This window comes from Elephas maximus, chromosome Y, assembly GCF_024166365.1.
Source record: "Elephas maximus indicus isolate mEleMax1 chromosome Y, mEleMax1 primary haplotype, whole genome shotgun sequence".
NCBI classification, from domain to species: domain Eukaryota; kingdom Metazoa; phylum Chordata; class Mammalia; order Proboscidea; family Elephantidae; genus Elephas; species Elephas maximus.
This window is the reverse complement of record NC_064847.1, coordinates 11,967,711-11,983,191: the sequence shown is the minus strand read 5'-3', so window position 1 is coordinate 11,983,191 and position 15,481 is coordinate 11,967,711. Positions and strand designations below refer to the sequence as shown.

The window sequence follows — 15,481 nt, the reverse complement described above, 5'->3', positions numbered from 1 at the left end:
AGGAATGTTTACCAAGAGCCAAGAGAGCAATGCTGGCTGAGACAAAGGCATAAAATCCTCTGGAGAGTGCAGGGGACAGAGAGCCAGTCTGTATAGTTCTCATGCATTTTATCTTGTAAGCCAATGGAAACTATGAGGGTTTTTAGCCCCAAAAGAATAGAGAAAGATCATTCTGACAGTACTTTGGATTTTGATTTGGGAAGAGGAAAGCGAGAGGCTTAGAGACCAGTTAAGAGGGTTTGCAGAAGACATGAAGGAGATCTGCACTAAGGTAAAATTAATAATAAAAATACAACAACAATATAACACATTCCTGTAGTGACCAGGCACTTCAGATTTAGAATAAAACTTCATGCCCATTACCACCATGTGAAGTGGGTGCTATTACAATTCCCTTTTTATAAAGAAACTGATACACAGGATAGCAAGGTCACACTTAAGTAGGGAAATAAACCTGGATTTGAAGTCAGTGCATCCCATGTTCTGAAGCTTCAGGCTGTACTCCCTTAAGACATGGTAGAAAATACAGGAGGATGGGGTGAATTCCAAAATAATAATCTGTAAGGTATGCACCCTTGGGTGCGGCCACAGAACATGCAAAAAGGCTAATTCTGCATATCCCAAGCTGTTAGGATAATGTACTTGAAAGTCTATATTTTTTCTAGACAATGATGGGAGAAGCCCTAGAAAGTCTGTAGATAGGAGTAGGGGCATTTGAATGTCAGGAGAAAAACAATTGCTTGAGCAGATTTCCTGGAAGTGCATCCATAGATTTCATTACATTCTTAGAAGATTATCTGTCACCCCCAAAATTTAGAGGAGTGCTTTTGGTCTTGCACATCCAACACTTGATTGTCTAGCAGGCCCCTCCAACCTCACAGTGACTGGGACTGAACAAGATTAAGAAATACAATTTTAGTGAAGGTTGATATAAGCAGTCATTAAACATTATGAACATCAGGCATAATGTTTTTTGAACTTAATAAATAAGCTATGGTGATACTTTGGGAACATATGGGTATCCTGTTTCCCATACCTTTCACCCAGTGCTTTTGGCATCCATGGAGGAGGTTTATTTAAATCAGTTATCACTGATAACAATTTACTATAATAAAATTATTATACCTGTTTTTAGTTGCTTTTTTATTTTTGAATGTAATTATGAATTCATGAAATTTTTAAAAAAGTAACAAGTTGTAATCTAATACTTTCATTGGAACATCATATTTTGATGTTCAAATTTTCCAAAATAAGACCAGTGAAAGTCCCTTCAAGCTGGTTTCTTTGACCTTGTATTATTAGTGTTTTAGCCCTTCTTTGCTTTAAGTGCACAATGTGTTCCAGGCTCATCTTATATTTTCTCTGCCCCAGGCCTGAAATTAACCATTTCTCCCAGGAGACGTGCCTCATTTTAGAGGAGCTATAGCTCAGTGGTTAAAAGCTATGGTTGCTAACCAAAAGGCTGGCAGTTTGAATCTACCAGCCACTCCTTGGAAACCCTAAGGAGCAGCTACGCTCTGTCCTGGAGAGGGGTTATGAGTCAGAACTGACTTGATGACAATGGATTTGTTTTGGTTTTGGTAGTTCATTTTACAGGATCCACAGTTCACTTTAAAAGGAAATGGCATTTTAGAAACCAAAATGAGGAACGTTACAATGGAAATATCTAGGCACTTATAAAGCATACAGCAATACCAATGAGGTCTTTTTTTTTAAGTTACTTTTTTTTTTATTATTGAACTTTAGATGAAGGTTTACAGAACTAGTTTCTCATCAAACAGTTAGTACACACATTATTGTACGACACTGGTTAACAACCCCACGACATGTCAACACTCTCCCTTCTCAACCCTGGGTTTCCTATTACCAGCTTTCCTGTTCCCTCCTACCTTCCAGTCACCACCCCAGGGCTGGTGGACCCCTTTAGTCTTGTTTTGTTCCATGGGCCTGTTCAAACTTTGGGTGAAGAGTGAACCTCAGAAGTAGCCTCATTACTGAGCTGAAAGGGTGTCTGGGGGCCATACTCTCAGGGTTTCTCCAGTCCCTGTCAGGCCAGCAACTCTGGTCTTTCTTTTTGAACTGGAATTTTGTTCTACATTTTTTTTTCAGCTCTGTCTGGGACCCTCTATTGTGATCCCTATCAGAGCAGTCAGTTGTGGTAGCTGCACACCATCAGGTTGTACTGGACTCAGTCTGGTGGAGACCATGGTAGATGTGACCAATGAGGTATTTTTCCAAAAATGCCTAACTTGATTCTAAACATAAGAAAACAATCAGATGAAACCAGATTCTAGTAATTTCCACAAGACATGGCTGGATTCTTCATAAAAGTCAATGCTATAAAAAAATGGAAAAAGACATGGTGACTTATCCAGATTAAAAATAAACTAAGGAAGCATAATTCAATAAATCTTGAGTGGATCACTGATTAAAAACTTTTGTATTAAAAAAAAGTTAAAAAGGCATGGGAATGAATTGAGAAATTTAAACATGGACTCATTATTACATGATATCATTCAATTAATGCTAATTTTCTTAGGTGTGAAATGATATTTCAGTTATATAAGAAAATATCCTGAATTTTAGGAAGAAATGAAGTGCTATGATGTTTGTAACTTTCTTATAAGTGCTTTGGAAATACGTTTATATACACAAACACACAGACGCAAATGTGATAAAATGGTGAAAATCGATGAACCTAGGTAAAGGGTATAAAGGTGTTCACTGTATTATTCTTTCATCTTTTCTATACGTTTGAATGTTTTCAAAATAAAGATTTGGAAGAAAAGACATGTACATTCTCACAATTATGATTATAAGCATGAAGAGAGTCATATATGAATATGGATAAAAGACTGAAAGAAAATATTTAAAAAGTGTAGCAGGAAAACTAATAGCAAAGAACTGAGTAGACATGGAACCTAGGAGCACACAGAGAATCAGGAGATGGAAGGAATGGGCTCCAGCTACGTTCTTCCTTTAAGGACTCTCAAATTATGAAGCAGTTTCAACTTTTGGGTTTGCTCTGAAAAAATAAAGCAATTACAGTGAATCCCTGAGTAAATTCCCTCCTGTTGTCCCTGCACCAGCCTGCCTCCTGTCTTGCCAAGAAAAGACTCTCTGAACAAAAGATAGCAAGTGTTAGGTAAGACATAGAATCCAGGGTCCTAAAACCTAGAATAAAATGCTACTTAAATATTAAGAGCCTGGTTTTATACTTGAAAAACATGTCTACACAAAGAGTTATAGTTCTGTGAACTGCTGACTAAACTCCATCTAAGTTTTTGTTTTCTGAAGAGAACAAGCACTGCTTACACAAGACAATGTTACTCTGACCCAACAGATGGATAACACCAGCACTGGAAAAACCTGGAAATTGTTCCTGCACTTGGTGTGTAGTGACTGCACCTAAGAGATTTGTTGGGCAGCCAGAGACGTATGTGCTAGGGAGCTAGAAAGACAAAGGAAAAGAAGATAGTCTCTGCTCTTAAAGAATGTTCCAGTCTGTGGCTGATATCTAGGAACTCTCTCGCTACTATGGAAGATCCACCAGGGTGCTATAATTCCAATACCAGCATTGGAATTTTGTTAAGAAGCCTTTCCTTTTCTCCAAGAGAGGCATACTGTATCCTGCTCAGAAGTTACTAGCAAGTGATCACATCAGAAATTGCTGGTGAGCTTGACCCAGAGATCACCAGCCCCCAGGTGCGAACAAGCAGGCCATACAGCAGGCAAGTAAGTAGTTCACACAAACCAGACTATACTTTATTACTTAATGGTTGCAAACAAAGCAGATAGTTAGGCCTCAGTAGTTTCTCCCAGCCATCTAACTTGCTTCGCAGTTACCTCCTTTCACATGTGAGAACCTGAGACGAGAGAACTGCTAGAAGTTCTCGCCAGATTCAGAAGGAGAGTGACGATAAAGCAATTTAGATATCAGATGGATCTTGGCCAAAAGCAGAGAATACCAGAAAGATGTTTACCTGTGTTTTATCAACTACATGAAGGTTGTGTGGATCATAACAAATTATAGATAACATTACAAAGAATGGGATTTCCAGAACACTTACTTGTGCTGATGTAGAAATTGTACATGAATCAAGAGGCAGTTATTTGACTGAACAAGAGGATACCATGTACTTCAAAGCTGAAAAAGGTGTAAAGCATGGTTGTATTCTTTCACCTTACTTAGTCAATATTTACGCAGAACAAATAATCTGAGAAGCTGGATTATATGAAGAAAAATGCAGTCTCAGGACTAGAGGAAGTCTCATGAACAACCTGCAATATGCAGATGACACAATCTTACTTGGCAAAAATAAGATGATCTGAAGCACTTACTGATGAGGGTCAAAGACTGCAGCCTTCAATATGGATTATAATTGAACAGGAAGAGAAAAAAAAAGCCTCATGGCTGGACCAATAGACAACATTATGATAACTGGAGAAAAAACCGATGTTGTCAAGGATTTAATTCTACTTGGATCACCAATCAATACCGATGGAAGTAGCAGTCAAAAAAATCAAACAACAAATGTATGTTGTATTGGACGAATCTGCTACAAAAGACCACTTTAAATTTTTAAAAAGCAAAGATATCACTTTAATGACTAAGGTGTGCCAGGCTCAAGCAATTATCTTTCCAGTCACCTCACATGCATGTGAAAGCTGGACAATGGAAAAGTAAGACAGAAGAAAAATGGATACATTAGAATTGTGATGGTAGCAAAGAATATTAAATATACCACGTACTGTCAGAAGAAAGAACAAATCAACCTTAGAAGAAACAGACCCAGAATGCTCCTTAAAAGCAAGGATGGCAAGACTTCACTCCCTTACTTTTAAACATAACCAGGAAAGAGCAACTGCTAGAAAAAGTCATTATGTCTGGTAAAGTATACAGCAAAAACAAGGAAAATCCTCAATGAGAGAGGTAACACAATAGACACAAAAATGACTTAAATACACCAATGATCATGAAGGTGATGAAGGATGGTGATGAAGCAGGCAATGTTTTGTTGTTATACATAAATCACTATGAGTGGAAGTCAACTTGATGAAACTAACAACAAAGTAAATGAGTGAGAAGGGTCACAGTTCACATTCAACATAGGACCACATTGGAATTGCCAATCTGATGCTTAAACCATGCAGTCTCTGAACTTAGGAACCTCTTCTTCACATGAAATCTGTTACAGAGAGCCACAAGAGCTCAGGTGAGAAAAGGAAGAGCCTGGAGCCTCCTCAGCCTGAGCCTCAATGTAGCCCACACTCTAGCTCCTTGGGGAGCAGTTTAAAAACTAGTGCACTGGTTACAGAGTCCAAGGCATGATCATTAATTTAGTAAAATTCCCTACATGGAAATTATGTAAAGCATGGTTAAAGTAAGTGTCAAAGGGCTATACGCTTCTAGCAAGTAATGCCACAAATAAGCAGGTTTGTGTAATACAAACACACAGACACACCATGCACAGATTCCAGCAGCCCTTGACTGCAATATTTCAAAGATTCTTTGCTAGGATGAGGATGGTCTATGATAATCTACTAAACAGTACATCTCCAGTTATTGTGGTAATAAACCTCACCTAAGTTTATAACATTTTAAGTGAGTCCTTCCACTTTCGGAGTTGATGCAAATAATATTTCTGGTTAAGAGGAAGATATACATTCTCCTCCAGCTAATATTTAAATTTAATAATATTCCATGAAAATACCAAAGAAATTTGTATTCAGATTTTATTTGAAAAATCATGGTACAGTTGAGCTGGAATAATAACGAAATTTAAAAAAAAAAACTTAAAAAAATTATAATGGAAATAGATAAGGGCCACAGTTACAACATTGCTGTAATAAGGAAAAGGGTAGTAAAGATTCAGGTGTAAGAGACAAAATCAGCAATAGAACAAAATAGAAGTTCCTAAAATAGATTCACATTACTAGTTTACTAATAATTTGTGGGAAAAAATAAAGTCAGAACGCTACCTAACATGCTACACTTAAAAAAAAAAAATCTGAACAGATCATAGATTTAAACTTTAAAATTCAAACTATAAACAGATTTAAAAAATACGTGAGTCACTATTTTATAATCTCTTTAAAGGGGAAGACTTTAGGCATAATGCTAAAAGAAGCATAAAAGATTTGGCTATATAAATATTTTTTTACTACATAAATATTTAAAAATCCTTACTTAAAACTCTTAAGGGAGAGTAAAAACTACCACTAACAATTCAGGAAAAAAAGTAAAATCTCTTTGAAAAAATATTTCCAACCTAAGAAAGGATTAATGTCTTTTATCTATAAAGATCTCATCAGTCAGTAAGAGAAAGAACACAATGGCAAAAGGAGAATAAGTGACAAGCAATATGAAAAGACTATAAAACCAATAGCCAATAAACATAAAATCTTTACATATATTTATTAGGCACAAAGTTAATAAAAGGAAATTCCTTTTTTTTAACCTATCAAAGTGAAAACAATTTCTAAAAATACCCAGTAGCAGCTTGGTTTGGAAAACTGACATGGCTACTGTAAACCAAAAGAACCAAATCTATCATTGATTCCAACTCATAGCAACCCTGTAAGACCAAATAGAACTGCCCCATAGGGTTTCCAAGGAGTGGCTGGTGGATTTGGCCACCTTTTGGTTAGCAGCCATGGCTCTTAAACACTGCGCCACCAGCACTCCATATTATACCTTTATAAAAAAACCCAAACACGTTGCTGTCAAGTTGACCCTGACTCATAGCGATCCCATAGGACAGAGTAGAACTGCCCCACAGAGTTTCCAAGAAGTGCTTGGTGGATCCAAACTGCTGAACTCTTAGTTAAAGCCATAGCACTTAACCACCATACCACCAGGGTTTCCATACAACTATAAGAAGTACAAAAATTTTAGTTAAGAGAAACAAATTGCTTTCTAAGAGACAAACAGTGATTTTTCATTTCATAAAAATCCTACCATGACACAAATTTTTTTGAGAAACGCAAGACACTGAGTAACTACGAACATTGGGTCACTGGTAGGAGCTTAGTAGCTAGTTCCCTGGAAGACATTTTTATCCCTGTTGCAAGTAGCTATTCAAATTCCCAGTTGCTACAAGTAACAGCCCCAGGTATGGAGGGGAAGGCTTCACTGGTCTAGAAGAAAACTCATGATGGGATTGGACACAAACAAAATAGGGATGATCTAAAATGAGCATGATCATGATGCAAATAAAGCAGACAAACATGAAAACTCTTTAAAGGTCTTTTTATCTTTGGATACAATACCCATTAAATGCAAGGAGACTATTTAACTTGTTACCATCATAGCCACTTACTTTTAACCATTTTCTGAATAGAATTCCAAACTGTGAAACACATCTCATTTAATAAGAGATCAAGAACTTTGTTTGTGGAAGGTATTATAGTGAGTAAATTTAAGCAAAAAGTTTTGAAAGGCAAGATGAATTCTGCTTCCCCAAATTCTGCTCTTTGAAGGCCTGGCAGGATGGTATTGGCTCATTTCCATAGTATCCATCAGACTTTAGGCTAGTCCCATCATTCTTTCTCTTAGCTTCAGGATATTTCCTACATGGTATGCTCTCCCTTTGGAAAGGAAAGATCCCCTGGGATAAACCAACACATCTCTAAACCCAGATAGCTGCCCCTAGCAATGCAGCAAGTACAACTGCATTTCTGGTCACCTGTGAAGTTAGATATTAACAGATATTAGTCATAGCTTGATACAACTGAACTGGCACTCAGATTTCAACCTCTACTACCTTATCACTTCTGACAAAGGGTGTACAACAAAAGGGTGGTCTTGCAACATGTTAATGTTGGTTACGTCTCAAGGTGGCAAGAGTTTAAGCTGCTTTATTTTCTTCTTTATATTTTCTGTACTGTATGACTTCTACAGTAAGCACATACTACTTAAACTATCAGGATAAAAAGGAGTTATTTTCATTTTGAGGATTATAAGAAGCCTCTACATGAGCAATTCAAGTTCTCCTGGATGAACAGAGCAGAAAAAAAGCTTTTCTCATATTCGTAAAATCCACTGTTTTGGAATAGTAACAATTAAAAAGGTAACATTCCCGACTCTAGTTAGAACTTTTCTAGGATTACAAATGTCTTCCCCATTCAGGACTCTCAAAAATTGTTTATTCTCAGACTACAAAACACATAGTTTGGTCAACTCTCCAATTTCATAAATTGCCATAGTACACAGTATGGGCAATGTGTTATTTTCACTAATTTGAAAAGTCACTTTAGTTAACTGTTGTATACATCAAACTGAAGGTAATAAAATAAGTTTTAATAAGTGGAAGTAAAGACAACTTTGAACATTTTAATGAAATGTTTTATCATATGACCCAAAAAACTAGTATGGAATTCAAAATCACAAATTCTTAACACCACTGGAAACCCAAAGATATTACTATAATAATAAGGAAATGGTGATATTGAGTAGAAATATCTACACTCCTACAGTTATCATTTAAAGCTGTGCTATACAAAACGATGGCTACTAGCCATGTGTGGCTATTTAAATTAATTAAAATTAATTGAGCACGTTTCAAGTTCTCAATAGCCACATGTAGCTAGTGGCTATCAGAATGAACAGTGAAGAATTTCACTGCCTCAAGTTCCATTGGACAGTGTTGATCCCAGAAATATCCAGCATCGAAATTCTCTATATCACATGTAGAAAGAAGCCTCCTTGAATCAGGACACTTAGGATGAAAGCTTGATAAAAGCAATCTCACTTTCTCCCAGGAATACTGGCACGTTGAAAAAAATTAGTCATCCATATTTAAAGGAGAAACAAAGCAGTATAGCTCTAAATTAAGATGCAATAAATCATACAGCATAACATCTAGGGATGTCTTTGAAGGAAGCAGACAGTAATTACGTTTATATACCAATAAAAAGAGAAGCCATGCAATGGTTATTTTATGAATGGATTACTACTCTGAGTCACTTTGTCCGAAAATATCCCTTATGTCAATATGAGGAAAGAGACATAAAATGTGTTCTTTTGATGATGTTCCATTAATCAGATCAACCCCGTAAAACCAAACCCATTGCTGTCAAGTCAATTCCAACTTATAGCGGCCATATAGGACAGGGTAGAACTGCCTCCACAGAGTTTCCAAGGTGCGCCTGGTGGATTCAAACTGCTGGCGTTTTGATTAGCAGCCGTAGCTCTTACCCACTATGCCACCAGGGTTTCCTCAATCAGATTAAATACCTTTAAAATAATGTTTTTAATTGCTTTGAACCAAATTCTAACTAACACTAATCTTAAGTTTGTTGCCCTTTTTAGAACTCTTTAGGAATGGTGGAGAGTCATGGAACGGTCCGAAGTAGTTAAGATCCAGAGGAATTTGCAGTCAGCTTTAAAAAACTGCAAGAACTTTAAAGCAGCTCTTATTTCCTTTCCAACCTGCATGAAATATGAAAGTGTCAATGGGAACCTGAGTTCTTGTGATGAAAGAGCTTCTAAGTATTTGCGGACAATAATGAGAGCAAGCAGAAATGAAAGAGAGAAAATACATTGTATTTTAATTCAAAATGTTAGACATGGGTTGATAATCTTAGGAAGAATGTCCAGTGAAAAGAAGCTGAGCAGACAGAATCCCACAGGGGTGGTGGTAGAAACGGGCAGTGTGTTGTTGTGATCTAGCCCTGCCCATGATTACGTGGATAGTTCTGGGCAGGTTCCTTAACTTCTTTGCACCCCAGTCTTCTTCTCTGTAAAATGGGAGTAGTATCATCTGCTTTGTAAGGTCAGTAATGTAGGCGGAGTCCCTAGCAAGGGTTCTGCATCTAATGAGTGCACAATAAACATGGCTTTCCTTTTTGCAGGTGCCAAGCCAAATGCTACTGTGTTCAAAGAACTTTCTCTTACTTCACTTGTCCTCCCTGCTTAGGACTCCATAAATACTTCAGCAAAAAGAGACAGAAAGGGAAAAGCAGAGAGAAAAGAAACTTAAAGTAGAGAATAGAGACATGTGCTCAGATGGAAAAAGAAGTAGGGCAAGCTAAAAGAGTAACTTTTAGTCCAGAGTATCAGGGCCCAAAACATATAGCCGGAAAACACCGTGCTACCATTTTTAGAATATCCTATACACATCATGCATCAATAAATGTAAGCAGCCCATCCAACAAAGTTGCATCACATGCATTGTACAGACCGAACCTTGTCCTCTTCAGGAGGGACTAGAGTGGGAAGCACCTGGCATTAGGAAGTAACTCAGAATGGTAGTCATGAAGGGAGACAGAGATGGAAGTGCAATCCCGAACTTCATCTTTCTTTCCATACACAAAATCTACAGGACTTGACAACTGACTACAAGTTGGGGATATGAAGGAGAACAAGAGCTAAAAGAAGTCCAAACATTAAGCAATTTTAAGCCCCCAGGCACATTTGGCAATATCTGGAGATATCCGTGGTTGTTATAACTAGAGGTGGGAGTGAATGCTACTGGCATCTAGTGGGTAGAGACTAGGGAAGCTGCTTAACATCCTACAATAAACAGAACAACACCCGCAACACAGAATGATTCTGCCTGAAATGTTAATAGTATCAATGGTGAAGAACCCTGAACAAAGAGACTGATGACAGCTTAACTGTAGAAAGCCAGAAGAAAGAACTTTGAGAGCCTGTGAATTTAGTTTTAAATAATTTGATCTGGAAGTGCCTGTGGAACACTCAGATGGATTGGTCAAATAGGCAACTGAAAATGTTAAGTTCATTTAATTTAAATAAAGTCTGTAGAACAGGGGTTGGCAAACATGTCTGTAAAAGGTCAGGGGCTAAATATGTTAGGCTCTGCAGTTACTGAATGGTAGAATTGAGTACTTGCAGCAGAGACCATAGGAAGGATAGGAACTACTCAGCTCTGCCTCAGTTCAACTCTTCCTTCTACAAAGGTAGGATAATATGCATGCACCTCCAAGAAAGACCAGTTAAAATAACTATTATTCAAATTTATGCACCAACCACTTTTGCCAAAGAACAAGGAATTGTAGATTTTTACCAACTTCCGTAGCCTGATATTGATCAAACAGGCAATCAACATGATTAATGATAACTGGTAATTGGAATGAGAAAGTTGAAAACAAAGAACAAGGATCATTGGTTGGAAAATATAGCCTTGATGTCAGAAATGATGCCGGAGATTGCATAATAGAATTTTGCAAGAACAATGAGCTATTCATTGGAAATACTTTTTCATAACAAAATAAAACTATATACATGGACCTCGCCAGACGGCAGACACAGGAATCAAATTGACTACACCTATGGTAAGAGGTAATGGAGAAGCTCAATATCATCAATCAGAAGAAGGCCAAGGTTGACTGCAGGGCAGACCATCAGTTGCCCGTATGCAAGTTAAAGCTGAAGAAAATTAAAACAAGTCCATAAGAACCAAAACATGACCTTGAGTATATCCCACCTGTGCTGTAATGGAATGCTTTCATAAAGACCTTCTCTCCATGTTCTTGTAACTCCCATCAAATCAATGGGTGGGACCATGAAATAGGGTGCTTCTAGCCCACCAAGGCTACTGGACAGCTTACTAATAATACAAATAAGCTGCATGGTATTCTTGTGGGGTTAAGGCACGCAAATAAGGTGTATGGAACCATAATGAGGGGGTTGATCAGTTCTGCTATCTTGCTAAGCTTAAAATAAGCCACCTCAGCAGCAAGAGGGGGACTTCACTATCACCAAGACAAAGAAATTGGAGTGGAGTACATCCTTTGGATCCAGTATCCTTGTACTGAGAACCCCTCAGACACAAAAGCCAGAGAGTGAAATCTGTACACTGTATATGACAAGATGGTGAGAAGCAGTGGCAGAGAAATGGCAGCAGCAAAAACAGCATAATGAGAGGAATGGTAGGAAATGGTGTGGTGGGCCTCCCAGCCCATGGAGTAAGAAAGTTGAGTGTCTATACGCAGGAGGCCTGCCAGTGGAGTGGGGAGCTTCCAGGCACTTCTTGGCAGATCTAGGCTTCCTGATCCAAGAAGCCTGAGAGCTGAGCATCTTCAAGTGAAGGCTTAAAGGCAGAGGGGGTACATCTGAGCATGTACTGGTTCTTTTAAAGAGCTTTTTAAAGAAAACTTGTGTTTAAGTGAAAGTTTACAAATCAAGTCAGTCTCTCATTCAGAAACTTATACACACCTTATTATGTACTCCTAGCTGCTCTCCCCCTAATGAGTCAGCCCATTTCTTCTCCATCCTGTATTCCCTGTGTTCATTCAATGAGCTCCTGCCCCCCTCTGCCTTCTCATCTCTTCTCCAGACAGAATCTGCCCACATAGTCTCAGGTGTCTACTTAAGCCAAGAAGCTCACTCCTCACAAGTATCATTTACTGTCTTATACCCCAGTCCCCAACCCCTGTTTGAACAGCTGGCTTTGGGAATGGTTCCTGTCTTGGGCTAAAAGAGGGTCCGGCGACCATGACCTCCAGGGTCCCTCTAGTCTCAATTGGGCTATTAAGTGTGGTCTTTTTACAAGAATTTGAGGTCCACTTCCAACTGTTTTCCTGCTTTATTGGGGATTCTCTATTTTATTCCCTGTCAGGGCACTCATCAGTGGTAGCCGGACACCACCTGGTTCTGGTCTTTGGCAGATGTAGTCTCTGGTATGTGGCCTTTTCTGTCTTTTGAACTTATATTTACCTATGTCTTTGGTGTTCTTCAGTCTCCTAGAGTTAAAGAGTTTCCTAACACTTGTCTGAGAAAGCCTCAGATGAAGCAGAGAGGCCAAGGGCTGGATAGACACCTGCCTGCAGGCACGGCTAAGAAGCAGCTTTTCTGATCGTAAACTGTTAGAGAATAAACTTCCCTTTGTTAATGCCATACACTTGCAGTATTTCTGTTATAGCAGCACTAGATAACTAAGACAACAGGAAAAAAAGACCAAAATTGATGTTAAAAAAGACTCTGAGACTTCTCTGAATGAAGAACAGCTAAAGCAAAAGAAAGAAATGATGAAGTAAAATAGCTGAACAGAGCTTTTCAAAGGGCGGTTAGAGAAGACAAAGTAAAGTGTTATAATGAAATATGCAAAGACCTGGAGTTAGAAAACCAAGAACGAAGAACATACTTGGCATTTCTCAAGCTGAAAAAACTGAAGAGATAATTCAAGCCTCAAGTTGCAATTCTGCAGGAATCTACAGGAAAAATATGGACCAAAGCAAGAAGTGTCAAAACAAGATGGGGGGGATACACTGAGTCACTGTACTGAAGAGAACTGGATGATTGATGTTCAACCATTTCAGGAGGCCAAGAATCAATGGTATTGAAGAAAGAAAACCAAGCTGCATGGAATACACTGGCAAAAAACAAGGCTCCAGGAAGTGAAGGAATATCATTTGAGATATTTCAACAAACAGATGCAACACTGGAAGCACTCACTTTTCTATGGCAAGATATCTGGAAGACAGCTACCTGACCAACCAGCTGGAAAAGATCCAAATTTATGGCCAGTCCAAAGAAAGGTGATCAAATAGAAAGTGGGAATTATTATACAATATCATTAACATAACATGCAATAAAATTTTGTTGAAGACAATTTGAAAACAGTTGCAGCTGTACATTGACAGGAAACTGCCAGAAATTCAGCCTGTACTCGGAAGTCATAGAATAAGGAATATCATTGCTAACTTCAGATGGATGTTGGCTGAAAGCAGAGAATATCAGAAAGATGTTTACTTGTCTTTTATTAACTCTCCAAAGGCATTCAACTGTGTGGATCATAACAAATTACGGATAACATTGGGGAAAATGGGAACTCTAGAACATTTAATTGTGCTTATGTAGAATTTGTACATAAACTAGGAGGCACTTGTTTGAACAAAATAAGGGGATACTTCATGATTTCAAATCAGGAAAGTTGTGCATCAGAGTTGTATCCTTTCACCATACTTATTCAATCTGTATGCTGGGCAAACAATCAAAAAAGCTGGTCTATGTGAAGAAGAATGTGGCATCAGGACTAAAGGATGACTCACTGACAACCTGCAATATGCACATTACACAACCCTGCTTGCTGAAAGTGAAGAGGACTTAAAGGTCAAAGACTACAGTCCTCCATATAGAGTGCCTCAATACAAGGAAAACAAAAATGCTCACAACTAAAGCAATAAGCAACACCACGAGAAATGGCGAAAAGACTGAAGTTGTCGAGGATTTCATTTTACTTGGATCCACAATCAATGCCCATGGAAGCACCAGTCAGGAAATCAAACCACATACTGCATTTGGCAAATGTGCTCCAAAAAACCTCTTAAACATGTTAAAAAGCAAAGACGTCACTTTGAGGACTAAGGTGCACCTGACCCAAACCATGGTATTTTTAATTGCTTCATACACTTGCCAAAGCTGGATAATGAATAAGGAAGACCAGAGAAGAACTGATGCATTTGACTTGTGATTCTTGCGAAGAATATCGAATATACCGTGGACTGGCAGAAAAACAAACAGATCTGTCTTGAAAGATGTACAGCCAGAACGTTTCTTACAAGCAAGGATGGCCGGACTTTGTCTCACATACTTTGGACATGTTATCAAGAGGGACCACGCCCTGGAGAAGGACATCATGCTTGGTAAAGTAAACAGTCAGTGAAAAAAAGGAAGACCTTCAACAAGATGGATTGACACAGTGGCTGCAACAATGGGGTTGAACAAAGCAATGATTGTGAGGATAGCACAGGACCAGGCAGTGTTTCATTCTGTTCTACAAAGGTCACTATGAGTCAGAACTGACTCGATGGCACTTAACAATAATAACTTTTTTTTTTTTAACGAATACTTATTTCAAAGGAGAGAAGAAAAGAATGAAAAAATGGAGCTTAATTTACTTCTTCATATGTATTTGATGGACAAAACAATGCTAGCTTGCTACAAAACTTTTCCAAACAAAGAGCCCACTTACTTGCCAATTCAGTGATTTCCTTCCTTTCTCCATTGACATCCTGGCCTATAAAATTTAAGTCATTCTGCTCAAACTGGTTGATCAAGTGGGGATTCACCTGGGGGAAAGGGGAGGGGGGGAACAGGAAATTAAGTGTCTTTGGTCAGCAGTGCAACACAGGGCATAGGATCTTATGAAAAGTTGCTTCATCAACTGGGTGGGTTTTCCATTTCAGTTATGTTCTAAAGGAAACCTAAACTGCTTGATGTCAAGTCAGTTCCAACTGATGGCAACCCTATGTGTTACAAAGTGGAGTTGCTCTATAGGGTTTGCTTAGTTGTAACCCTTATGAAATGGAGCCCTAGTAGCACAGTAGTTAAGTGCTTGGCTGCTAACCAAAAGGTTGGCAGTTTGAGTCCACTAGCTGGTCTGTGGAAGAAAGATATGGTAATCCGATTCACAGCCTTGGAAATAATATGGGGCAGTTCTACTCTGTACTATAAAGTCACTGTGACTCAGAATTGACTCCATGCCAATAGGTTTGGTTTGGCTTTCAAATATTT

The 15,481-nt window shown here is 38.3% G+C and overlaps 1 pseudogene; it reads right to left on the bottom strand.

The window, feature by feature from the left end:
• Positions 1-7,058: 7,058 nt before the first annotated feature.
• Positions 7,059-15,481, bottom strand: part of LOC126069855 (CTP synthase 2-like) — a 149,021-nt pseudogene continuing 140,598 nt past the window's right edge.